Source organism: Pithys albifrons, chromosome 7 (assembly GCF_047495875.1).
Source record: "Pithys albifrons albifrons isolate INPA30051 chromosome 7, PitAlb_v1, whole genome shotgun sequence".
Lineage (NCBI taxonomy): Eukaryota > Metazoa > Chordata > Aves > Passeriformes > Thamnophilidae > Pithys > Pithys albifrons.
Genome location: NC_092464.1, coordinates 53,192,613 through 53,219,628, shown reverse-complemented (window position 1 = coordinate 53,219,628; position 27,016 = coordinate 53,192,613). Strand labels below are relative to the sequence as shown.

Here is a 27,016-nt window from a genome sequence, read left to right as displayed (position 1 = left end):
AAATTGAGTAAAGCCATAGCACAAACAAGCAGTAACAGTACATATATTTGGGCCTGCTACACAGCAGCTAAACTCAAGTGAAGTCCAACTGTAAAAACTGGCAACCTGGATGGGTCAGCATGTGAAACTGGGCTCAGGAACAGCAACATGGCAATATCAAAGCTGCAGTGTGGCTTTAATTGCTACAGCTTGTATTTCTCATATAGCTTTGTGTGTATTTAAGAATAAGTGCAATTAAAAAAAATTAACTTCTGAAATAAATATATTGCCTTACCATTGCTGTACATTTGCCTTACAGGTCCCCCAGCCTGAATCCACATCACTGCTGAGCCCTGGTTTCAGAAATGGAAACAAGTGTCATTTGCAGTAGAGAAGGGCAGCATCATCCATATAATCCTTAAGATCATTTAAGTTCCCATTGCAGACTACGTTTTATTACCTGTGCATTTTATGTGACCCATCGCCTCTGTTGCCACATGCTATGGTAATCCCCAAAAAGCTGCCCCTAAACTGAGGCCCTTTGTTCTAGATGCTGCATGTTTGCAGCTGCTGGAAGCATTTGACAGCTTTGAACCCTCTATTTCTTAAGTTCCAGTTTAGGATTAGAACAAGCCTTCAGTGTGGAGCCCTGCAGTGCTCTGTAGCCTGCAGCATGTCATTGCTGCCTGTCTTCTTACTGCCCCCATAGCTCTTTCTTTTGGCTCCTCTTTGCTTTCTACCAGTCCAGACGTTTCTTTCCAACCTCACAGCTTTTCTGGTCTGCCACTCCTAATTGTACTCTTTAAACCATTCCTTGGAGACATCTCTGCACTGAAAGTTGTTCCCAAGCTTATTTATTCTGCAAGCCAGTTTTGAGGGTTGTGTTGGGTATAGAATTCACAAAATCACAGACTATTCTGAGTTGGAAGGGACCCACAAGGATCATTGAGTCCAACTCTTAAGTCAATGGCCCACACAGGGGATTGAACCCATGACCTTGGCATTATTACAACCCAGGGTCAATGCATCCTCTTTGCCACTTGGAAGGCAGCAGTTGGGGCCCACTCTGAAGCTGTAACAGATAGGAAGAACTGCAACTGCTGTTTATAGGAGATAAAATTTTGGATTGTTTCAGAATGAGGTGGCCTCTCTAACCTTAGCCTTGCTCTCAGTAATGCTTTGGTGTAACCACACATGACAGTTTGTAGTTTAGATGTTAGAGAGGACAATTCCCTGCAAGAACACAACTGCTGTTGGCATAGGTGGCAAGATTTCATGATGTCTGCACTCATACATGGTCACTGAAGCTAATCAGCCACCAAGGCAAGTCAGACCCCTCTTCACAAGAAAAAAGGTCTGCAGTGTGTCCTGAAGCAGCTGTATCTCTTCTCTCTCTCTCTGAAGCTCAGAGTGCCCAGAGATGGAGGGGGAAAAGCAAAGAGCAGAGCCAGAAAAATAGCTCTCACCAGCTTAGCAAGCTGAAATTAATACTCTGAGCCCCTGAGATGGTGCCTCTGGTGTTAACCAGGGGGCTTTTGCATACCCCTGCTTTTCATCCCTAAACTGCACAGATGTCTCTTAAGCAAGTGCCACTGTCTTGTACCTGCTTCTGCCATACTTGGCTGTTTCTCAGAAATGCTTGGAGAAGACAAAATGCTAAAGGGAGAGCATTTTCCATATTGTGGGACGTCCTTTTCCACAGAGGGTGGGATGCACTGTAAAGCCGTCTTGGGTTGTGCTGCTGGGGCTGCAGGGCTGGGGAGTGAAATGAAGCCACTTAGTGTGCTTCGCTGCCGAGGGGAAGGTAACACTTGTGTGTGTGTCCAGGAGGTGGCACCGGCAACCTGAGCTTGCCGGCAGCTCTTGCCCTGTCCGTGCCGAGCCAGGCGGGCACCACCCTCGCTAATCCAGGCTCTCAGCCCTTTAAGCCTGTAACCAAGCCTGTGCTCTCATTGCCCGGCTCCAGGGGCACTGGGGGTGGCCAATAACCATCCCTCTGATTGCCTGAATAAGCAGCTAAGTCCTGGGAGCAGCAGCAGCTCCAAGCAGCAGGATCTTTGCCTCCTCATTACAAGATTAATTTTGCTGTTGAAGTGGAGAAAAGCCTGTCTGAAGACACCATTCAGGGGTGTTTTTTTTCAAAGGATGTCTTGTCACAGCCACTGTATGGGCACTGCCACTCTGTCGGTGGTTGTGCATGTATTGATGCAAGCAGCTGGGTTATTACACATGCTGGCAAGCATTTCTCAGGTGTCAAGATTACAAACACTAGAAGTAGAGACAGTGCTTTACCTTCTCTATTTTCACAGAATCACACAGACTATTCTGAGTTGGAAGGGACCCACAAGGATCATCAAGTCCTACTCAAGTCAATGGTCCATACAGGGGATTGAACCCATGACCTTGGTGTTATTACAACCAAGTTGTAACCAGCTGAGGAAATCTCTGTGAATGTGAAGGGTAGACCTGGAGCAGGGTTTTTGCACTGTGACCCGAGACTTTCAGCAACGCTGGGGTGAAGAGACACCTCGGTGCTGGAGCTCAGCAACCCTGGCCAGTGAAACCCTTTTGCTGCAAAGGAGAGGAGATAAAATTTTCGAACATGCTTGAGGAGTGAAGTGAGTTAGCTTTTCTGCAAGAGCAGCTCTGGCTGTTATGTTTGCCTCTCTTGAGATGGAAGATAGCTGTCTTAATTTAGGCAATGGTTTTCCAACCTCAGAAACCACACAGATCCCTGTGAAATTTTGGAGGTATCCTCTGCTCTCTATGTAGGCCAGTCTATCCCCATTTTCCCTTACTAGCATTATTGCTCTTGGTTACAAAAAGAAAAAACTTTTTTTCCTCCCCCTCTTTTCATCACCCCATCTCCCCTCAGCAGGAGGCAAACCCAGACTCCTGTGCCTACCACACAGAGCCAACTGCTGTGGTAGGAAGGGGAAAGCAGGCACAGGGCCAGCTACCGGCTGTGGCACCGGTGCCAGTCCTCGTCCTCCAGCCGCTGCCCTCTGTTCCCTCTGTGGCAGCCATTCAGTCATGAGCACTTAACAGGCAGCAGCAGATACTCGAGGGAAAGCAGTGCTCTGCCTACTGATCATGTTGGTCACTTGTGCAAAAAAAACCCCAACAGAACAACCTCCAAAATAATCCCCAAACGCCTCTTCTGTGCTAGTTCTTAGGCACTATTAGTTTTCATCTAGTGGCATGAAATTGAAAAGCTGTCTTGAATAAACTCCTGGTATCTGGGCACAGCGTGTTACTGTGTGCCTTCAGTTTAACAGTGTCCTGAAAGGACCCTTCTTCTATGCACTGAGTAGCTGGAGTAATGGTTTTAAAATACAGATAATTGAGTCCATTTAAATTTTAAAAAGGTTTTACCACTAAGGAGGAAACATGTAATCTGAAAATAAGGAGCAGAGAAGAAATTATTCCGAGTTGCAGTTGACTCTGTGCTGGAACAGCTTGCTTTTTCCCAGGTGCTTATCTGCTGTTGATGGCTCTTGGCATTGTGCATATGCAGGGAGGCAGAACATGCAGCTGGACAAGAGGGCTGCATACAGAGAGAACATTTCTGACCTTCCAGCAGCCTCAAATGTTGCTGTTCCGTCTTATTTCTAGCCACGTCCTTTGTTTCTTACATAGTTCCCTTTTTAGACATAGTTAGGGGCTGGGCCTCTCAGCTTTTTTTCTTTCTTTTTTTTTCTTCCCTTTTTTTTTTTTTTAATGTTGTTGGTTTACACCACTTGTGATAGATTCTTTATCACCTCTTCCCTGCAAGGCAAACTACAGGGCTGCTTCCCTTCTGTAGCAGCTGTGCTGGAGGACTGCTGATGAGGAACGAAATGGGAGCTACTGAGCAATAATTTGAAGGGTGGCTATTAAAAAGAAAAAAAGCCAGCTAATTAGAGCTTAGAGGAAGAGGCAACACTTTGTGCAAAAACAACAGAAGGTAGGCCCTCCAAATCCCATACACTCCCTGTAAATAGCTGTAATTAACCCCACAGTATTCAATTTATTAATTAAAATTTAATTAATATTTTCTGTCCTTGACAATCCCTCTTAGAGGTGGTCAGGAAAACACAGTGGCAGCTGGGTTTCCATAGAGCAGCAGTGACATTCAAGAGGGCAGAGGCACAGGAAACTTGTCTTTGTCAGTCCTGTGATAAAACAGAGGTGAAACTGGAAACTGGGTTTCTGGGAAAGGAAGGGAGGTTGGGAGGCAGTACAAGCCCCAGTGCTCTCCTGCTCACTTCCAGATATCACCCTACAAATGGACCACTCGCAATGTTATCTGAAAGTGTGAGAGAAAGGAACACTGGAAAATGTTACTTACTTGGCCCCACCAACTAAGGGCTACTGCCCAGCACAGTGTTTCACTGGGCTTTGGTGTTCTCCTTGGTGCTTCCTCTGAGTAGGGTGAGATAACCTCTCCTGAGCTGCGTGGACCCCATCAAAGCAGAATAGCTGGTGCTTAAAAATGCTGTGTCTGTGTCAGTAGCCTGGCCCACTGCTGTTCTTCTTCATACTCCCCGTGCTCAGTCTGTCAGACACCCCTCAGTGTCCGAGTGCTCTTCTGGAACAAATCCATTGCTATCCCCAAGGGAAAATGGGAGTGTCGTCAGCTGTAGGCTACTCCAGGGTTTGCCCCGAGCAGATAGGAGAGTTTGGGAAGAAACCAAATATATTTCCTCCAACAGGGACAGTGCTTCATCATTATTCAAGATTGGGCAATGGTTTGTGCCCTCGCCCATTCTTTTCCTAGAGCACGCCATGATTTTTTTTTTCTGGCATTTTGTTTTTGACACAGCACTGCTCAGCTGGTCTGCAGCATCCACCTGTTAGTACTCTCCATACCTTGAACTGAAAAAAACCACCAAGCCATGAACAGAAAATAATGCCTGTTAGCTACAGGGTCAGGAGTAGAGACATGAGCTGAGCACTCTGTGTTGTGTCTCAGTAGGGACAAACTCTTAACACTGTGGTGATGAGCCATTCCTGAACTGGCCTGTGGGCAAGGGTCTGCAGAACAGGCCTGGTGAGAATGGCCATAAGGTAAAGAAGGTCTCTTATTCCCCATTTAACAGAAAGGTGCATACTGACTCAGCAAGAGAATGCACTTGGAGTGTGTGGATCTGCCAGGTCACAGGGGGAAAGCTTTCAGTACAGATCTGTTCCAAGCAAGTGGGAGAGGAGGTGGGACACAAGGACTATCATCCCTGGCATCTTGTCTTCTTTCCACTCCCTCTGAATGAAACATGGAGCATTAGGCAGGTTTGTGGTGTGTCTAGTGGTTCAGGACTTCTGATGATGAAGTGGCAAGCCATCCCTCAATCCCAGCAAGAGGCACCAAGGTGTTCAGTGCTGTGAGCTCAGAAACGCTCCTGAGCACACCCAGCAGCAGAACTGCAGTTTTCTGGTGAACATCAGCATTAGAAAAGATGAGTGTAACAATTTGGAGTCTCTTTGGCTTCCAGACTTTGGTGCATAACTTCAACTTTAGGACCATCACAGACCATGCTCTTATGGTCACACAGGAAAGCAGCCTCAGGCCCATGAGACCAAGTCACCTCTTCCATCCAATGTGTGCTCCCAGGTATGGCAGTGGGGGCTGCAATGAATAAATACTCCACCTTGGTGTGAAAAGAAGTGCCTTTGATGCCCTGCAAAGGTTCTCATTCTGCCAGCAGCAAGGCCAGAAGGGTGAAGATGAAAATGCCATTGCTATTGCAGTGGTTCTGTTGGCACCAGGCTGGAACACCCAATATGGCAATGTTGAGTCATGGCAACGTGTAATCTTGTGTTGCCACACATGATAAAGCAGGCCCAGTCCATTGTTACACTGTTGGTAATTCCAGAAAAATTTCAGCAGAACAGAAGGAGGTGGAGGCTGAGAATCACCACAGCCTTCAGCCTGAAATGAAGCTCCAAAAGAGCACAGTAGTTGTCCAACAATGACTGCAACTATTGCCTGACTTTATGTGCATCATTTAGTCTTTCTTTCTTCCTTCTTTTTTTCCTTTTGAATAATTTTAACAGAATTTTTAGAAAAGTGTTTCCTGCATCTGACCCTGAGATGAGCTCAGCTGGTTAAAACTTGGTTGTAATAATGCCAAGGTCATGGGTTCTCAATCCCCTATGTGGGCCATTGACTTAAGAGTTGGATTCGATGATCCTTGTGGGTCCCTTCCAACTCAGAATAGTCTGTGATTCTGTGATCTCTCAAAAATTCATCCACTTCTCTGGCTTCTACAAAAAGGGCAGGGGGAAAGAACAAACACCAGGTAAATCACTGCAAAGTTTTGAATTTAACATGCAGAACAACAAATTCATCCTAAAGGAGTTTTGCTTTACTGTTAGTCATTTGTACTAACCTGCAATTAAAAGACTCAACATTTGTTCTCATCGCATTCTGAAATTACATTTTCCACTTCCTAGGCCCTGGCCTTGGGCAGTGGATTTTTTAAGCAATCCTGCCTTGGTAATTAATGTTTAAAGATGAATGTTGCAACTTTTAACGCAGTGTATTGCTGAGTAAACAGCAAAAAGAATACAAAAAATACAGTGCTTTTACTGGAGGCTGCAGGTTTGGGAGACATTGGCCTTAGAGTTCCCAGCTGCAGTACATTTGATTATCCCTTTCCTCTGTGCTTGCAGATGGGGGAGACAGCCATGCTTTAAAAAAAACAGAGGAAAATAAATACCACATTTAATCTGTCATTTCTTCGTGCCACTGACTCATCACCCCAGAAAGCTTGTTGGGAATGATTAACTCACAGAGAGAGAGAGAAAAAACCAAATCTTTGGCAAATAGGCTGTACCTGTTAACATGACCGGTGCCATTTTGGGGTTTTGCAAGAGGGTAGGAAGACAAGGGATCATAGAATGGATTGGGTTGGAAAAGACCTCCAAGATCATCAAGTCCAACCCTTGGTCCAACTCCAGTCCCTTTACCAGATCATGGCACTCAGTGCCACGGCCAATCTCAGTTTAAAAACCTCCAGGGATGGGGAATCCACCCCCTCTCTGGGCAGCCCATTCCAATGCCTGATCACTCTCTCTGGAAAGTAAGAAGAGATGAAGTAAGAAGAGTGGAAGGGATAAAAAGGGAGGGGGGAGTTGTGTGTCAAATTGTGGCCATAACTTCCCTCTCTATTTCATGTCACTCTGTTGATCCCGAGTTTGCCTCTTCCCTGTAGAAGCCACAGCTTCCAATCTGTTACCAATCCAGCTGGATTTACCTGTTACAGCAGCACAACCTATACAGGGCTTCTGTATGTGACACCAGGTGCTCCTCAGGACCATTATCTGAATCTCTTATTGCAGCATCTTTTTGTGTTTTAGAAATGAAGTTACTGTATCATCCCCTTCCAAAAGAAATCCTTAGCAACCGAAAAGGCAAGTGGGAAAATCCGCATCTTCGGCATTTCAGGAAGGGGAAAGGGTGGTCTGGGTTGAGATTGCCTCCTTACTTTAGGCATTTGACTTAGAAACTGCAATCTTGACTCAGAGCTTTTGGAAGACACACCTCATGCCTATTATTTCACAATAGCTTGACATGATGCAGCTGAGACTCCTAAGACAGGAAAAGTGGGAAAGCATTTGTGATCTTGTGAGTGATTCCGTCAAAGGGGCAGGGGAGGTCACACTGTACCATGGAAGGGGTGCTGGTTTTCATATACAAAAGGCTTTCCTGGTCTGGCAAAGGCCACTGACAAAATCCTAAAGAGATCAACTGGATCAAGAACAGAATACTGCTTTTGGATTGTTTTCTTCCTTCCTTCCCTTCTTCCCTCCTTCCCTTCCTCCTTCCTTCCTCCCTTCTCCCTTCCTCCCCTCCTTCCCCCCTTCCTCCTTTCTCCCATTCTTTTTTTTCCCCCTGCCCTCTTCCTTTTGTGTCTTCCAGAAAAGGGAATAAAATTCCCAATCCAACATACAACTGCCAGGTTGGCAAAACAAGTTTGAAGCAGGTGGTTTGGGGTTTGTTACTCTTTGATGTTCTTTCTGCTCAGAAGAAACCAAAACATAAAGATCTCCTGGAAGAGCTCCATGTGTCTGATTCTGCATTTAAGTGGGAAAATGGAACCTCCCAAGCAATCTTGCCTTTCTGGAAGTGAAGTTCAGGATCTAAGGCAGATTAGTAAGAGACACATTCATCACTAGTCATACTCATTTGGGTAACAGGCAAGTTTCTGCCTGTACTCACTTCTAGTGTTCATTATGAATGTGTTTTAGTGTCTTCCTAAGCAGTAATCCCAGCAGAAGAGTAAATTAAGTATTGCCTTCTGCTTCAATACTTTCCTTTTCTTTTAGCATTGTTTATACACCATCAGCAGGATGCCTACACATTAATGGGGTACCCAGTGCTTGACTGTTTTATTATCCATTCCTTTAGTTATCTGCCCAAATTCCTGATCTTAAAAGGATTAAACTGATTTTTAGGTGGTTTTGCTGTTGAAGCACAGTGATTTTTGAGTTGTTACATTTGTTTGTTTTTATGACTTCTTTAAAAGTTTTCCAGGTAAAGGGCTATTTGTACTATATTTAAGCCTACTCAAAATACCTTGGTTGTGGGTTTTCCTGTTGATTTTTCACAAAACCCTTTAAAGACAGAGGTCTAGGCAGCATTTCTCCAGGATACAGGATGCTCCAGTTACACTTCATGCTACATGACATGGATCATTCAGCATTTTGCTAAAATGAAGCATTACCAAGTCCCATTGAAAAGAAAACGCTTTGGGATTAAGAACAGTGTGTTTTTCAATAACTGTTTAATCCTAAACAGATCATTCAAATGGAGCATAATAATAAAGACTATTACAACTAATGACAAGATTTTATGCAACTCACTGGCCTCTCTAATAGGCAGAGATAATATGCTTGCCCTTACTAACAGTGTTCACTGAGCTGTTTCATAGAATCACAGAATCAATTGGGCTGGAAAAGACCTCCGAGATCATCAAGTCCAACCCTTGGTCCAGCTCCAGTCCCTTTACCAGATCATGGCACTCAGTGCCACAGCCAATCTCAGGTTAAAAACCTTCAGGGATGGGGAATCCACCCCCTCTCTGGGCAGCCCATTCCAATGCCTGATTACTCTCTCTAAAAAGAAGTTTTTTCTGATACTCATATTTCCTCTGGCAGAGCTTGAGCCCTTGCCCCCTTGTCCTATTGCTGAGTGCCTGGGAGAAGAGACCAACCCCCACCTGGCCAGAACTTCCCTTCAGGCAGTTCTAGACAGTGCTGAGCTCACCTCTGAGCCTCCTCTTCTCCAGGCTAAACACCCCCAGCTCCCTCAGCCTCTCCCCACAGCACTTGTGCTCCAGTCCCTTCTCCAGCCTCGTTGCTCTTCTCTGGACCTGCTCCAGCCCCTCAATCTCTTTCCTGAACTGAGGGGCCCAGAACTGAACACAACACTCAAGGTGTGGCCTCACCAAGGCAGAGTCCAGGGGAAGGGTCACTGCCCTGGGCCTGCTGGCCATGCTAGTTTTGATCTCGGCCAGGATCCCATTGGCCTTCTTTGTTCTCACCTTGCCTACTTTGAAGGCTTTGGACCTGAATTGGGCAGGCTCTCAGCACCTTCATCTGTCTCTGGACCACACTTCCATGGGTACATTTTATCTGATTGACATTCTGAAAGATGTATGACTATTGACTTCCAAGACATTTCATAAGGAGCAGGATTCAACAAGAAGCAAGCAGAGTCTCAGGAACAAGTTGATCAGAGGCACAGTCACCCAAGTATCAGGCATGAGGGTAAAATTTAGGGATCTGGCTTTCTACTTGCACCACAGCATAATTTGCTCCCTTTGTTTTGTCCTTTGCTCTTTCTCTTCCTTACTTCTTCAACTTTTGGAACTAAAATGGTCAAAGTAATTTATGCTCCAAATTTCTTTTCTCATTCTGAAACTGGCAGTGAGCGCTGTAAGTTTTCCTGAAGGAAAACCTTTATTTAAAGGTGCCACCAGTTTCTCTCCAGGAGCATGGGATAGGGAAGAAAAAGACTCTATTAGTGACCCTTTTGCAATGTAACCTTTCCTTAAAATGCCAGCAACAGCTTCCACAGCAAGAACAACAAACACTGAGAGAGGAATGCAAAGGACATTATGAAAGAAGAAAGCAAGAAAAGGGATCTGCTCAGACACGTTTCTCAGGAAAGCTGATGTAATATGTACTGTAGAAAATGCTAGCAGTTGACATAACTAACTTTCTTTCTAAATAGCTGTGGCTGCCAGCAACCTGGGAGAAACAAAATGTACATCTGGGAATACAGTTGAGCAGACTGTTTGGTCCAAAATAAATATAGTAGGTGTAAAACTTGTTTTCAAAAGATGTCATTTAATTAAGGCTGACTGACCAGTGGGTGAGAGTCTCATTTCTATTGGGGCTGTTCCTGGTGATACTGTAACATTGACTCCTGCACGATGGGAGGACTCCAGAGGCTGCTGTTGGGATGCCCTGGTGTGCAGTTCTGTAGCAAGCACTCAGTTCCTTTCCTACAGCTTAGCAAATGTTTAATAAGCTTTTTAACAGGAGCCTCGAAAATTGCTTGGCTTTGTGTTGGCTGGCTTGCACCTATTTCAGTCTGATTTCCCACATAAATGACAGTTCTCAGCACATGTGTTGTGCCCCTGTCCACATCTGTGTTGGGAATCTCTCTCCCTGTTTTAACACACCTGACAGATATGCAGGGTCTTTGAGATACTGAAGATATTAGAATTTTGTGGCAGCTGGTGGATGGATGCTGAAGAATGTCTGGATATTCTCTGCAGAGAGCTGTGGTCTCTGTCAGCCTTGAAGACTCCAAAAGGCCCAAATCTGGAGGATATCAGGTGCTTTTATTCCACTTTCCACAAAGCTTAAATGTTGGTTGCAGCCTCAAATGCTTCATCTTTAAAAACACTTGCTCCTCTACTTTATTCCTCCTGGTATATGCAGAGCAAAAGACTGCAGAGACTGATAAACCCAAAGGGTCATTGGAAGTGCCATTTTCATCTAGCCTAGTTCATAAAAATTGGAGAAACTGCCAAACAAAAAGTCCCAGCTCATGGACTGTTGTGGATTTATTCAACATTACAAACAGAGGAAGAACTGTATAGAAGGAATGTCTGTTATGAAAATGATATTTAGTTATAAGGCTCACACATAGTAGACTACCTTCTTTTTACAAATACTGTCAGCACTATTCAGGCAGCCATGCAAGAGCGTGGGGTTATTTTCACAAGGTTTTGGGGTATAAGGCAGGAAAAAGCTGCAGGAGATCCCTCATGTTTCTGATGTCACTGTTGTCATGTCAAAATACCATGTGCTAACTTCTTGCTTTACAGTAAATTGGTTATAAGGAACACTCAGGCAGCAGGACTGACAGTTCTAGATGTTGTCTTGGAGTGAGAAGTTGAGTGAACATGTTGAATTCTTAGGAATGTTTGAAAATTCTGCCTCTGGTGTATACCCACTCTGCATTTTCTCTTTTGTTCCAGGTGGAGTCTGGATAAGACCTGTCAGCTTCTTAGCTGGTTTGGGACTACCTGGAGATAGTGATCTTGAACCACAGTTTTAGAGGAGTGGCCCCAAAAATCCTGTTGTTATGCTGAGTGCTTTACAGAACAAGTAACATTCCCTGCTTCCTCAGCTGCATGAAAATCAAGCCATAGACATCGAGCTTCAGTTCCAATACGGTAAGTCAGAATCCTACATCCATTGCACAATTGAATTTAAAATATAGTTATCAGCCTGTCATCCAACTGCTTGAAACAAAGCCAGGGGAAAAATCACTAGAGCACAATGCTGTGTGGAGGACATGAGTATTGCCAGACCTCTCCCTGTTGTACCAAAACTACAGTAAATGAGATCTTGTTAGTTCACCCCAGTGGTGCACTGGTGTTGGGTTGTATTCCAAAAACTTCCTAAGTTAGAGCAGTGCTGAGGCTGCAAAAATGTAGTGGGGATCCACTGGAAAAGTGCTGCCCACTGCCAAAGATGGTCTTGCTTCTTGGCCATGACAAAAGCTCAAGATTTCTTTGTGCAACTTCAGTTTACTTCCTAAACTGCAAAGTGCAGGAGACATCTAAGCTGACCAGAGAGTAAAGTAGCAGTCTACCTTTTTTTTGGTTGGTTTTTTTTTTTCTGGAGTAAAAAAAAAATTCCAAGGATCAGAAAACCATCAAAGTAACAAATCTCTCTATCCCTAAAGATACAGTCTTCAGAAAGGTCACTGTATACCTAAGGAGACAGTAACCTTTCAAAACCCCCTCTGTCTGGGATATAGTAAAGCAGCCTTTAAGGTTACTGTATCCCTAAAGATACAGTAACCTTTCAAAGACCTCATATTGGGTTTTCCTTGTGATTTGCTAAGCTCCCTTTAAGGAAAATTTCTCTCAACTACGGCCTTGGTGGCCACAGTGATGGTGGAGTAGGAGCTGCTCTCCTTTTACACAGAGATGAAAACCAGGCTCCAGAGAACCTTTAGGCTGGCATTTGATAAAACTGTTCCTTTGCCACTCCCACTAAACCCTCTCTAGTATCACACTCACATTCCCATTCTCACATAATGCCCATGCATACTCTTGTTTCTTTATAGAAGTCCATTTGTGGCTTGAAAAGCTCCTATCAGACACAAAGCTGTTTATATTTCTTATATTTGTTCTTTTGACATCTGAGCACACTTGCTGAAAGTCTGGGATGTTTGCTGCTTCTGTTTGAATTTCTTCCCCTCTCCACCCCTAAATCAGGTGACATTTTAACTTCAAGTTGTATAGCAGGAAACAGGTTCTCTCATCAGGTCTGAGAGAAATGGGAAACAACACAATGGGACTGCAGCTTTCGGTGCTGCAAACAGCCCAAATCTCCATACTAAAAATCAACCCCTTCTTTGGTTTAAAGTGCGATGAGTCCTTCAAAAAGCTACATGAATTCCATTTTCTGGGTGATGGAATGTCTGCCTGCCCAGTTTGCAGTCTGTTGGGTTATTAACATTTCCTGCATCTGTAACTGCTGGTTATCAAAGGAAGGACTTAACTCTGCCAGAATGCTGGGACTGATTAAAACAATGCCTTTAATGTTTAATGAGAAAATTGTTGCTTTCACCAGTAAACTGGCTTAGACTCTTAGTCCTCTAAAGCACAAATGGCACCTACTGCATCACAGTTAACAAGTGGATTTGAGAAAAGGCACAGTCAGAGGAATGCAGCTTGTTGCATAAGTGACAAATGATGGGTTGATTTCTTCTGACTTTCCTCACCAGCACTGAATATTATGCATGCTAACTAGTATTCAACTCTCAGCAAGGTACCCAGACCTTGTAGGGCCAGTTCTTTCTTCCAGTAAGACCTTTGCATCATGAACCAGCCCAGATAAAACATACCCAGAGGGAAATCCCATGCTTATAGGAATTTCCGGGCCTTTTCAACCAGCTGCTTGTCTTGGGTGGAGGAGAATGGCCTGTTAGAAAGGGATGGTCAACATAAATGGAAATGAACAAATAAGACACTTGAGGGTGTGTCTAATGGAAATGCAAAGGAAGTTTTGCCAGGCTTGGGCAGAGGAGCAGAGCTGGTAAATTTTAACTCTGTGAGCCAATTCTGCCATCTCAGAAATGGGACTGGATTTACACTGAAGAAGCATCACTTGAGGAGAGTTAACATTTTGGACACAGTGTGTCCTCCTTACTAATTCTATAAAGGTTAAAAAAATTACCACAAGCCATTTCACAGTGCATTTATGGAGAGAGTGGTCAGCACTGCATTTTATTCCAAGTGCTTCATTTAAAAGATATTAAATATGCATCTGAACACTCGTGCTTTGAGGTACATTCCTACTCTGACTTTGCCCCCTCTTAGAGCAGTATAAATAGGAGTTATTCTACTGAAGTCAGCAAAGTCATTACCTGGTATTAAACTCAGAAGAGAGCAAGTCTTTTTACCTCTACAGCAAATCCCATTCAGTTCAGTATGAAAACAACAGTATGTTTAAGTGGACTGCAAGAACAGAGACAATTGCAAAAACTGTGTCCTAAATTCAGTACAGGGTTCTGGAGATGAAGTTCCATCTGAGTACTCTTGAACAGCAGCACCTCTACTTTTCCTGCAGTGTAATCTGGTGTCTTTTCCCCAGAAAGAAATATATTTTCCTTTTTGCAAACAGAAGCCACACAAAACACATAAAACCTGTGGTTGTCTTCGAGCAAAACTCTTAAGGTCTATAACTTATACATACTGAAAAAAGCAACCCACAAACTTCTGTTTTCATGGAATGGATTGGGTTGGAAAAGACCTCCGAGATCGTCAAGTCCAACCCTTGGTCCAACTCCAGTCCCTTTACCAGATCATGGCACTCAGTGCCATGGCCAACCTCACTTTAAAAACCTCCAGGGATGGTGAGCTACTTTTGAAGCTAAATGCAGGTTTCTGGTCTGTCAGCTGTTTTATTCCATACCAGTTTTCTGCATAGTGGAAAATTTACACTCTTAGGAGGGTAACAACCATGATAAGTTGTTAAAAACCAAATTGCCAAGGCAAGTAATTTTTTCCATTATGAAAGTGGCTTGTCATATATTAGTGAGATGAATTAGTCACTTAGCACACTTTTCACAACCTTAAAAGAATTAGATTATGGCCTTTACATTCCCATGTGTAACAGGAGCAGCACTCCTCTTTGTAACAGCACTATCACTCCACAGTTTCTGATTATGCTTTATTCACATGAAACCATAAATCACTCACAGATCAGTCCAAAGCCTAAAAACTAACTAAAGCAGTTCACATTTCTCTCATGAGCTACGCTATTTGCACATCTTTCCAGATTAAACATTTCTTGTAAGGATATAGAAAGATTCCAGGTAGAAGATGTGTGCATGGGGAAGGGAGGAAAGCCATGGGGAAAGAAAGGCACCTTTGCTTTTGAACCTTTCAGTAGAAAAAAGTCAACTGAGCAATCCATCCTTGGATTTATCCTTCTGTTTTCTGGAACTATTCAGAGCAGAGAAGGCCCAAACATGATCTCATCAATGTATGTGATGGGAGAGTGCGTGGGAGAGGGAGGCTCTTTCCAGCAGTGCCCAGTGATGGGACCAGAGCCCATGGGCACAAAACACAGGAGGTGCAATCTCAACACCAGGAAACATTTTTTCACTGTGAGGTTGATTAAGTGCTGTCACAGATTGCCCCAGGGAGGCTGTGGAGTCTCCATCCTTGAAGATACTCAAAAGCTGGACAACCATCTGTAGGCAATCACAGTTGAGCAGGGATATTGGACAAAATGACCTCCAGAGAGCCCTTGATCTCTGCACTTCTCTGATACTGTGATGCTGCTTTGGTCTCTTGTCACCAAGAAAGTGAAGCAGCTCATTTACTTGGTGACTCCCTTCAATCGGGAACAGCAAATTCAGAAATGCAGAGGCTGCTTCAGCAGCCAGGAGCTCTGGAAGGGACCCCAGCAAGCAATTACAGTTTGCAGTGGGAAGGAGTGAAATGCTTTCAGGGTTAGGATAGGTAACTTCACCTCTGGCAAGTTAACAGAAACAAAGGAGGAGCAAAACAATTACATGTTGCTTCCATTTCAGTCACTTTGAGAACCATTCCTGTGCTTTTTGTTTCAGAGAGGGAGAACTATAACATAACCAATAAATATACTTTGTCACCTGATGACTACAGCTTTGTGCCTGTGGCATTGGGAACACAGGAGGGATGCTGAGAACTGCTGTGACAGGACTTGTCATGTGCCAAAGCAAAGCAGAGAAATCTGCGTGCCTGAATTTTAAGGCATTTGATTCCAGTGCAGACAACTGAGGCCTTGGTAGTTTCTGGGGGTATCATCACATTTTCCATACTGACCTACCATATTATTCTCCTGCACAGGGGGAAGTTAAGCACATCAAGGGGTGTTTAAGTCCAGGGGCTTTACAGTGCCAGCAACACAGCTCTGGCCACAGACAAGAATCCAAGACTTTGGGGCTGCCCTGGGACAACACTGGGGAAAACACAGCAAAAAGGGTCACATACCTCCCTCTGTCTCCTGTCCTCTTGAATAGCAGCTCTCCTACATGCTAAAAAAATAGCTGAGCTGGATTTCATCCAGCACAGGGCAGCAGAAAGAGTTAGAAGGCAAGAACAGCCCCAGGTTCATCCCTGCCTTTTCTCAGAACATCACCTTCCTGGAAGAGCTTCCCACGAGTATGGCAATGCAGAGTGGCAATTCCTTTTTCTTTCAAAAACATGGAGTTTGTAATGCTGAATTTAAGCAAAAGTGCAGCACTTTCAAATCATACCTGGCACTTTAGGGGAACCCTGACAAGCAAGATACAAAAGTGCAAATGCAGCTTTAGTGTAGAAGTAGCAAGTTTCTGTCATACTGAAAATACAACTTGCCAAGTTAGAAAGGAGGCATTTTTTCATAGTCTGCAGTAGACAAGCCTGTTATTAAATAATAATGCCTTCATCTTTTAGTGGTGCCACTGGAAGTGGAGAAGCAGCTCTTTTCATATCTTTCCCTAGTCTATCTCTGCCTCTAATTAAATACAAGTGCCTACTGAAGAGCTCTGTGCTAAAGTGCCCAGGTTTCTCCAGCAGGGGCCTCAGGGAAGCACTGCTGGGGTTAACATTGTTTAGCCCAGGCACACACGAGTGTATGGCAGAAAGCACTATGCAAATAGTGTTCACAGACTTCATAATTTCCTGTTGGAACAGCAAAGAAAAGAAGGGCATTGATTTAAACCAGAGAATACAAATGATTTCCTGCCCACAAAGCTGCCAAATGGTTGGAGTTATTGATTTTTTTTTTATTCCCTCCCTGCTGCTAACCAAACACTTCTGGTCCCGTCATGGGCATCATCAGCTTATTGAATAAGTAAATATAACTTATTCAGCTGAACATTTTAAAAATAATAGAAAATTATAGTGGCTAAAGTGGAAAGAAAAGGGGGGGAGAAAAGGGGGGGAGAAAAGGGGGGGAGAAAAGGGGGGGAGAAAAGGGGGGGAGAAAAGGGGGGGAGAAAAGGGGGGGAGAAAAGGGGGGGAGAAAAGGGGGGGAGAAAAGGGGGGGAGAAAAGGGGGGGAGAAAAGGGGGGGAGAAAAGGGGGGGAGAAAAGGGGGGGAGAAAAGGGGGGGAGAAAAGGGGGGGAGAAAAAAGAAAGAAAAAAGAAAAAAAGGAAAAGAAAAAAAAGAAAAAAGATAAAAGAAAAAAAGAAAAAGAAAAAAAAAGAAAAAAGATAAAAGAAAAAAAGAAAAAAGAAAAAAGAAAAAAGAAAAAAGAAAAAAGAAAAAAGAAAAAAGAAAAAAGAAAAAAGAAAAAAGAAAAAAGAAAAAAAGAAAAAAAGAAAAAAAGAAAAAAAGAAAAAAGAAAAAAGAAAAAAAGAAAAAAGAAAAAAGAAAAAAAGAAAAAAGAAAAAAAGAAAAAAGAAATTGAGATGAAAAAGAGTTTTTGAAGTTAATTAACTTTTATATAGATTGAATTTTCTAGAATTTGCATTCAAAACAGGGAGAGAAAAATAAACTGAAAAAAGAGTCAGGGCAAAAAAATCCCAAAAAGCCCTTTTCTAAAGAAGCCCAAAAGAGGAGGGTACAAGGAAGTGGGTACTTCAGATTTTCTGACCAGAGTAAAAGAAACAAATACTGCAAATTAGAGACTGAAAGGGCAAAACTGTGTGGCAGCAGCATGGTGAAGGCATGTTTTTATTTATTTATTTACTCCTTAGCAGCAGGAGGACTGTGCTGTTGTCTGGATATCTTTTTTGAAGGCAGAGCTGAGCACAGCTGATGCCTGGCCTTGGAACACGTCAGTCTGAAGATAACATGGGTGGTATTAATAAATGCAGAACAATACTTGCTGTCAAGTTGGTTACAAGGCAGCAGTTCACTGAAGGGGGCCTGACAACGTCAAAAAGCATTAGACCAGAGCCAGTTAATGCTTTCTGTGCTACAGCTGAACCCAAAGGATGGATTGATGCCCTGGATCTGACTTCAAGGCATCTGTCTGCTCGGAAGAAGCAGGGAAACAAGTTGCTTTTCCCTCCTCCTCCAGCCATCTGCTTGCACGCAGAAGGCAAGGAGCAAGGCACAGGAGAGCAAACCCCAGCGTGTTGTAATTGCACAGGGATGCCTTACAGACAAAATAATCCTCAAGAGTCGCACACACACTCGGGAGAGGTGTTTAGAGGCAGCTCTGAGCAGCAGGGAGGCAGCTGTGGGGCTGGGGACAGTGCAGGGGGGCTGGGGACAGTGCAGGGGGGCTGGGGACAGCGCAGCGGGGCTGGGGACAGCGCAGCGGGGCTGGGGACCCTTGCGGGGGATGCTCAGGGGCTGCTGTGGCTGCCCTGGGCACTCCCTCAGTGTCAGAGTCAGCAACGAGAGAGGAGCCAGTGGGAACAGACACCGGGAGGGAAGTAAACAAGCAGATTACAAAGTGATGAAAAATAAGGGTATCAGACTCCTGCAGCGACTTAGAAGAAGGTGTGACCATTTCCTCCACCCCCTCACCTGCATGCCTGTCGACTGAAGAAGGCTATTAAGGCAGGTAGTCATAGATTATTAATGACCTGTTAACAGCTTCTTTAATTTTCGAATAAGTGCCAACTGCAGCTGCTGTAATTATTCTGCTGGTCCTACAACACGCCCTGTGCCAGGCTGCAAAATATTTTTTTGTCATGCCTCTTAACATGGGTGTATGTGGATAATTTCATACCTGAGTAAAATTACATCTTAAACTGTCAGAACTTTTTGCAGCCATAAAATGTTGGTTTCTTCCAGCAAAGTAGGAACCAGGAAGTTCCTATTTTCACATGTGTGAATTGAGACACCCAAAGCTTATGGTTTTAGCCACGGTGATGCAGTGAGTCAGTCCCTGAGCTGCTTGTGAAACCTGGGAGCACCATCCTCTGCTTTGCTTGTGCTGGCATCATATGAACTGCAAAACTCAGGGATAATTTGGAAGAAACAGTAAGGAAGCACTTTTTCTGTCTGAGCAGAGGTCCCTGGGAGTAACATTGTATAAAAGTGATGGTATCTCTTCATCACTCTTCCAATTCCCACCAAAAGAGAACTGAGTAAGGTGTGATGGGGAAACAAAACATCAACTAACAGAAAATTGCGTATGTTGTGGTCAAAGGCAAAGTATTTCCTCCCCAGCCTGCAGTTTATGAAGTCTGTGGGCACAGATCCCTACCAGCATCATTAGCAGCAGTGATTCCCTGCTAATTAACTGGTCCTGTTTCCTTTTCTGATGGATCCCAGCACAGCTGTGTGTCTCATGTGTGCCACATTTGTCAAATCCCATCCTACCGAGCCCTTGGCAATTCGGCATTTGATCCTCAAACCCCACAAACAAGTATCTCAAGATTACAGTAGCAATAAGGTATTTTGTTAGCAGCCCTGTTTGAAAGCTACTAGTGAGGATGTGTCTGCAGACACTGAATTTTCCAAGATCCCAGCACTTTTATAAAACAGTGATCCTGTAAAAGTATTGCCTCTTGAGCACACACAAAGCACACAATGTTTTGAACAATCTTACCCATCAGCAGTACATAGAGGTGTGGTCTGTGCTCTTGTCCTGCTCTTGGGCTGTCACACCTTGTTGGACAAAGCCATATGCTGTAGCTCCATAGGCAACGCTTGTCCCCATGTTCCTAAAGCTAGATTTATTGTAGGAAACAGCCCTGGAATTGTGCTGAATCTGCCCAGGCTGGCATGTTTTAGCCTAAAAGGGGGCATGGTTTCTGGGCAGGGACACTGCCCACGTCTCTTAGAACCAAACGTCTGACCTGTCACAGGCTTCCTGTGAAGTTGTTCCATGTTTTTCTGCAAAAGGAATAAAACAAACCTGAGTTCCCTAACAGGAGCTATGCAAGGACCAAAGGTTTAGTGAGTAATATTTAAAGCATTAAACAGATATTTTTTCTTCTCATATAGAATCATAGAATGGATTGGGTTGGAAAAGACCTCCCAGATCATCAAGTCCAACCCTTGGTCCAACTCCAGTCCCTTTACCAGATCACGGCACTCAGTGCCACAGCCAATCTCACTTTAAAAACCTCCAGGGATGGGGAATCCACCCCCTCTCTGGGCAGCCCATTCCAATGCCTGATTACTCTCTGGAAAGAACTTTTTTCTCATACTCAAATTTCCCCTGGCAGAGCTTGAGCCTGTGTCCCCTTGTCCTATTGCTGAGTGCCTGGGAGAAGAGACCAACCCCCACCTGGCCAGAACTTCCCTTCAGGCAGTTCCAGACAGTGCTGAGGTCACCTCTGAGCCTCCTCTTCTCCAGGCTAAACACCCCCAGCTCCCTCAGCCTCTCCATATCTTTTCCCACATGTATTCTGAGGAGGAAAATATGGATTGTAAATCAGCTGTTTCCTGGAATTCCTCTTGCCCTGACTCATTTTTGGCAGGGAGTCTGATTCACATGCAACTGTCTTGTGAGCATCCAACATATCTTTTCCCAAGGATGGGTGGATAAATCAGTAGCTACTGCTCAGATCAAGTCACAGGTCTGACTCCAGCTGCTGCACGTGAAGCGTGGCAGATTCCATCACTTCCTTGGGCCTTTCACACCCTCTGTCTGTGCAAAACTTAAGCTGGATTTATCTGAATAGAAACCTTCAAGTACTGTGCAAACTTATTTTCTTTATTTTTGGTGGTTCCCATAATAACTTTTTTTCCCCCTTTTTGTCTTTCTGAAAATAGAATGTTTCTAGGTCAGAATCCCTGTTGGTCTTGTGCTGGTTTTTGGTCCTTAATGCTTATTAAAGAGTCACAAGTCTTTGAGGTCAGTTTTTCCCCAGATCCTAATTTGTGTTAACAGATTTAGCTGATAGTGAACCAGTTCTGCTCATATGGGCAAGGAGCAACTTCTGGAAGTGATCCAGATGTCCAAGATGTTGGAAAGTAATTAGTTTTCCTCAAAGCCTGAGGCTTTCAGTGTTGATCTGATACATTTAAAAGGGACTTGACTTTCAGAAGAAGAGTAGGGTCCTTTTTCTGAAGGAGGGGCCCTTCTGAGAGGGTATAAAGAGGGACACTTGAAATAAACTTACCACACCTGAGGATCTGGGGGGAAATTAGTGTAGCATTTCTTTAGTTTTGGTTTTCAATAGGAAGTTATGGATAAGAGCAAGGTGTTTGTGAAGTGCCAAAAGTATGTACTGCTATAATATGATATAATAAAAGGCACAAGACCAGCCAGGTTTTTGGCCATAGGGCTGCAAACTTTCATGGCTCTGCTGATACTTCAAAAGCTTTGTGAATCAGGCTCCATGCTGATCATAGCAGAACAGTTCACATGTTTTACCCCCTCATTTCTGGAAGCAGAAACATTACAAGGGAGCAAACATCTTATGATTTACACTGTGTTCCTGATTTAAACATTTTTCCCCTGTGACTGCCTCCCCTGGCATTCAGCTCCTTTAGGTCACTGCCTACTCCCTGCATGTGCATCGTATTATTGAAGTTAGCAAGACTACAGACATAAACCTTACCAGGACTGGAATTAGAGACTGCAAACTTCCAGGCTGGTCCTAACTTTTAACATGACCACATACAGTTCCTAGCCCAACGATATCTGCAGTGCTTCTCTGAATGTTTGTGACCATTTTCTCTTCACAAGGTAAAGTGTGACCTGTGAGCCAAGAAAGTTATCACAGACTCCCTGTGTTTCTGGATTTTTTTCCCACGTCTCAGGATTTAGTAAGCTGACTTAAAGCTAGCTGGTTATTGGTTTTTGCTTTGAGATTTTATCAGTGTCTTTGGCATAGTGAATGTATTGGACATAGATAAATACCCACAAGCTGCCAAGAAGGCTGAGTAGTTACCCCTTCATAGAAAGCATTGCAAACTCTTTGGTTTTTCCATGAGAAATTGTTTTGTACTCTTCACTGCTCCCGTACCTTGAAGGTTCAGTGAACCCATTCTAGGAAACTACACACAGAAAACACACACCACACTGCAGAAACCTCCCTGGCTTTACAGTCCCTTTCTGCCAAGCACAGAGTGCTGTTCTTTCTCCTCCTGGCAGCACGGGACAGTCAAAGGGCTATATTTGCTATTCCTCTATGTGCTTCTTTTGTTTTAATGTGCTGGTTTGGGAGCTGGGCTGTGACACTTGGTGTGGGTCCAGCACAGAGCAGGGCTCTGGAACCTCGGGTATCAGCACTCATGACCTCACTCCCAGCAGCAAGGAAGCCAAGAAGCTGTCCCAGAGCTTTCTCAGGTGAACCCCTCGCTGTTAAAACCATAAACACCACTGATCTTTTCTTCCTGCACTTTGGATGCAACTTTTCCATTTACCCTACTTTTCCATTTACCCTACTTACGAATTCTTACTCTTAAATCCTTTGCAGTGTCTCCTCTAAAATACTAAAGGTGAATATTCACACCTTCTTTCCCCCTCTATGGTGTCCAATTACAGAAACACACAATTAGGGATGTTAATGACATCCTCCAATAGCAGCAGAAATGGGTCACACTGGAGCTCTAATTATCCTGATTCTCTAATAACATGCCCTAGTCATGCCTTGTTTCTGTGATATCCCTTGTGTTTCAGTACAAAGTAGGGACAGCTCGAGATGTCTTGTAGGGTGATCTGGAGCAGATTGGTGATCTGCCTGGCACATGGGCATGGCCCTCAGAAAGGCTGAACAGACTGGGCTGTGGCATCTTTCCACCTTAGAGAACCAATAAAGGGTTTTGGCACCTGCCCTCGTAACCTGCAGTTAGGAAGGCAGAGGGAATCCCCACTTCACAGAGGGATAAATTGAGGGACAGCAGGAGGAGGCTCCTTGGACAATGGGAATGGTGGCCTCGCTGCTCCTGCCTGCTCTGCACTGGGGGTGGTGGTGCAATAATCTGCAGGGCAAGAGGGCACACAGAGGGGTGAAGGTGGGTGGGCAGGAGGAAGAGAAATGCAGCACAGGTGAGCCCATGTTGCTTAAGAACACAAAGGGAAGTAGTCTGACAGCAGAATGGAAATGTTGTTCTATAAGCAGCACAGAAACATGAAAATAAGAGTGCTCAAGAGAGGAGAAAAATGAAATGAAACTGAGATATCTGAGGGCACCAGGCAGGCTTTGTACTAGCTCAGGAGGCCACCTGCTTTGTAGCATGTGCCCCAGGAGAAGTGGTTCAACTCAAGAATGAGATTTAGAGTCCTTAATCACTTTATTGATGCTCTCTCTTTCCTTATTAATTAGCTAGCAGCAAAGGCAGAATCATAGAATGGATTGGATTGGAAAAGACCTCAAAGATCATCAAGTCCAACCCTTGGTCCAACTCCAGTCCCTTTACCAGATCATGGCACTCAGTGCCACGGCCAATCTCAGTTTCAAAACCTCCAGGGATGGGGAATCCACCCCCTCTCTGGGCAGCCCATTCCAATGCCTGAGCACTCTCTCTGCAAAGAATTTTTTCTGATGTCCAACTTCAATTTCCCTTGGCAGAGCTTGAGCCCGTGCCCCCTTGTCCTGTTGCTGAGTGCCTGGGAGAAAATACATTCCACTCTGTTTTTTGACTTGACAGTAGTTTTTCTCATGTGTAGAGTGGTTCTTTCAAAGCATTTACAGCAGGGTAAGCTACACTTTTCTAGGAACTGATCCACAAAAGCCCCCAGAAGGGACCATTTCAAAGCTGGCTAAAAGGGGGTTTTACCTCCCTAAATGCCAAAATATGCATCTTCAGCACATCTAAAGAAGCAGCACTGAGGAAGGGGGTAGGGAGGGGAAAGGGAAAAAGAAAAAAGAAAATATTACTCCTACTTTGGATTTGACTGGGAATTAAAAAAAACTTCTTCCCTGCAAGTTTCTGAGGTTTTGGTGAAGGCGATTCATACACACAAAGTCTTTGGTGTTTCTTAACATGCTGGCAGGGGGCAATATTTGTGCTGCTACTTCTCAGAAATGAGGTAAATAGGATGTTGAGACTATTTCTGTGAAAAAAAAGAGGAAAACAGTATGCTGAAACCCTGTCAAAACACTTCTGCTGTACTGTCCTGGTTTTGGTGACAGTACCAATGATGAAGGTATTTTGTAGACAGTGAGTGGCAAGAAGCTGCCTCTAAAATGTTCTCTTGGCATGTTATTAGTATAGAAATTGGCTTGCACCCAGGTGTCTTATGGATCTTACAAGATCAATGAATGGGCAGGAAAGCAAGAATGTGAAATACAAGCGTGTGCTTGTGTGTGGTTTGCCTGACATTCCTCTCATCTCCTGTGACTTCCTGGGTGGCTTGCAGAAAAACTGGACCTGGGGCCAATTCAAATCCCACCACCCAATGGAAGGTTTCACTGCAGAAGGGTCAGGCAGCAGCTCCAGCTTTGAAGTTACGTGCTCAGGTCCATTGATAAATTTTCATTTGATTTAAAAGTAGTCTTTTACCGCCTGTATTTAGTGTGTCAGGTGAACACCTCAAGGTTTAAGGGGGTTTAAAGGCTGCCAGCTGCTTGCCTTGGTTGCCTGGGCACTGCATTGTCTGGGCCAGGTGGGGAGGAACTGGCCCAGGTTGAGTTAACCAGCAGTGATCACACCGAGTTAGCACACATCAATTGCTTCTGTCTTTTTTTTTTCTTACTCTTTGGTCTGTGATGTGACCCAGAAGCTGGAGGTGCTGGTGGAGCTTGGGGAGGGTCATCATCCTCTCTCCAGGGGAAGGACAAGGAGAAGGAGGAGAAAATGCCTCCCCCATAGAACCTGCAGCCCTAACTCCTTTGCTCAGTTCGGAGGAAAATAAAATCCATGTCTGAGGCTTGGTGAAAATTCCCTTACCTGCCTGTGGTGGAGGTGCCTGGACTAACCTCTGCCACCCAAATTTCAGAGACCAAAGAGAAAATCTGAATTTGCCAAAATAAGGGAGACTCTCTTCAGCCCAGCCTATTTTTAGAAGCTCCTCTGTGGAGAAAACAAAGTCTAATTAAAAACAGACTATTGTTGCAGTAAGCCACCATTTCACATGTGACCCTGGGAGTCTTCCACCTCTCTGGGTTTGTTAAATCTTGTTAACTGCCTGAGTCCTGCTTAGCTTCAGCATCAATCCTCAATACTACCTTCTCCTTTGTATCTTGCTATTTTCAGGGCAGAAAGTGAACCTTATGTTACTAGGATGCTCTGCTCTTTAACAGTTATTTTTGGAGACTACTACTTATAATGATTTTCTCTTCTTTTGGTAGCTGTAAGTTCAATGTTTTTGTGTGTGCTGATCTCCAGTTAATCTTTCTCACCACTGCAAATAACGGGGAGGAAAAGGTGTCTGCAGAACAAGGTAGCTTGGAAACCCTGCTCTTCTAATTACTGGTTGTGAAGACATCTTTTTCCTCTCATTGACTTGCATACTTTTTAGTGGTATAACAGGTTCTGAGGGGAGATCTCCATCACAGATAGCAACGTGAGCTTCCCTCCTTAGGAGGCAGTTGCCTCTTGTATCTATAAGATGCTCCCAAATGCTTTGTCCTACAGTTACTCACTTTGTGGTGAATGAAGTTGAGGGGATTTAATCCTTCCCTTTGGGAGCCTCTACACTTTGCAAGCTGCAAGCAATTTTGAGAAAGGCTCAGGACAGGAGGCATGTCCTTGCTTCCCTTCCCCAGCAAACCAGCTCCATGGCACTTCAGCAGAGCAGCAAACACAGCTGGCCATAGGACAGAAATCCCAGTGGCGAGTCTTTGCAGACAACAGATCCTTACTACCCTTTGGTCTTCCACAAGCTGACACCATTAGTATCTCCACTGTCACCATTCTGCCTGCTAAAGGGCACTCAAGGATGCAATGTCCAAGCATCCATTCCACAAGGGACCAGGATGGCAGAGAAGAGAAGCAGCAGCCCCCCTGTGAGGGGAGCACTGGGCTCCCAGGACATTTCTGTCCTTGGTTTTGAAAAGTGACAGGGAATAGCGGGATCAATGCAAAGGTTTGCAAAGTCTTGAGGGGCTTGTTAAAACACAGAGCTCTGAACCTCTTCCCATACTTTGCTGTCATAGGACTGGCTTGGGAAAACAGCAGAGAAACAAATGGGAGGAGAGCATCAAGGTCTGCCCAGGGGATGGGATGGTCCAGCCCAGGGGCTTCCCACTGTGACCAAAAACAAGCAATGGGGATGTTCCCCCTGTTACCACAGCGAGGACCTTGGGCACACCTCAGTCCTCCACATTTCTGCCTCACCAGGGCCAGCACCAGACAATGTCTGTGGGCAGGGGCAGCACATCAGGAGCAGCCAGGCCAGGTGCTCCACAGGATCACCATTCCTCAGATGGGGGCAGAGGTGCTGTGGGACTGTGTGTGAGCACGAGACTCCCCTTCCTTTCCATCCCTGCCCCCAGTCTGGGTGCGAGCAGACCGTGAGACCCGACTAACCTCAAACCCACTGACAGCGAGTTGCAGAGCCTCAAATTTCCGCTGTTTACCAGGCAGGTCCCCCGAGCCTCAGTCAAAACCTCCTCGCTGGTGCAAGAGCTCCATGTCTTCCCACTCTTACTCAGCAATCTGCCAGCAGCACCACCACCCCCAGACATTTGCATTCAATTACTCCGAGTTTCATCACAAAAAGCAAATTTTGCCTGGCCACAACTTTGGAAGGGACAAAAACAAATGCCGCAGGTCACAACCTGTTCTATCTGATCCTCCCTCCAGACTTACCACGAGGTTTTTTTCCCCCCCCCATCCCTGTTATGTGGAGTTGGTGTCAGAGCCTTCTCCTGACCAGATGAATCTTAGAAGAAACTTGGTTACTAATCAGATTCTGCAGGGATTTAAGGAAAGTTGCAAGCACAAGCATACAAGCAGAAATCTCTCTCTGGCCTTGTGAAATGACTACTGTTGTTTCTCTGTAAAACCACACTTACATTTCCTCTGCTGTAACTTCTCATGCCCCTCAACTTCCTGGGGGAAGCTAAGAAGAAAACCTGACAGAGAAACAGATCAGGAGGTAGAGGGCTGTACCAATGGTGCAATTTGGGGCATAAAATAGATGTAACACCCACATGTCTCTCTGGGTCACTACCACTACTCGCCATCCACAAATCTGAAGTAAATTAAACAGTAAACTTAAGTTGGTAAGAATTCTTAAAAGTCAAGGG

The 27,016-nt window shown here is 44.6% G+C and overlaps 1 protein-coding gene across 6 annotated transcripts in view; it reads left to right on the top strand.

The window, feature by feature from the left end:
* The window catches only part of COA1 (cytochrome c oxidase assembly factor 1), a 57,234-nt gene that overhangs the window by 19,397 nt on the left and 10,821 nt on the right, over positions 1–27,016 (top strand). For 2 of the 6 annotated variants that reach the window (XM_071559601.1, XM_071559602.1), the window contains one exon: positions 11,454–11,651. The gene's annotated coding sequence lies outside the window, so the exon portion shown is untranslated. Of the gene's footprint in view, positions 1–2,520; positions 2,598–3,745; positions 3,926–7,317; positions 7,372–11,453; positions 11,652–25,065; positions 25,207–27,016 lie in introns of those variants that run through there. The other 4 variants (XM_071559605.1, XM_071559604.1, XM_071559603.1 and 1 more) reach the window with 4 other exon arrangements.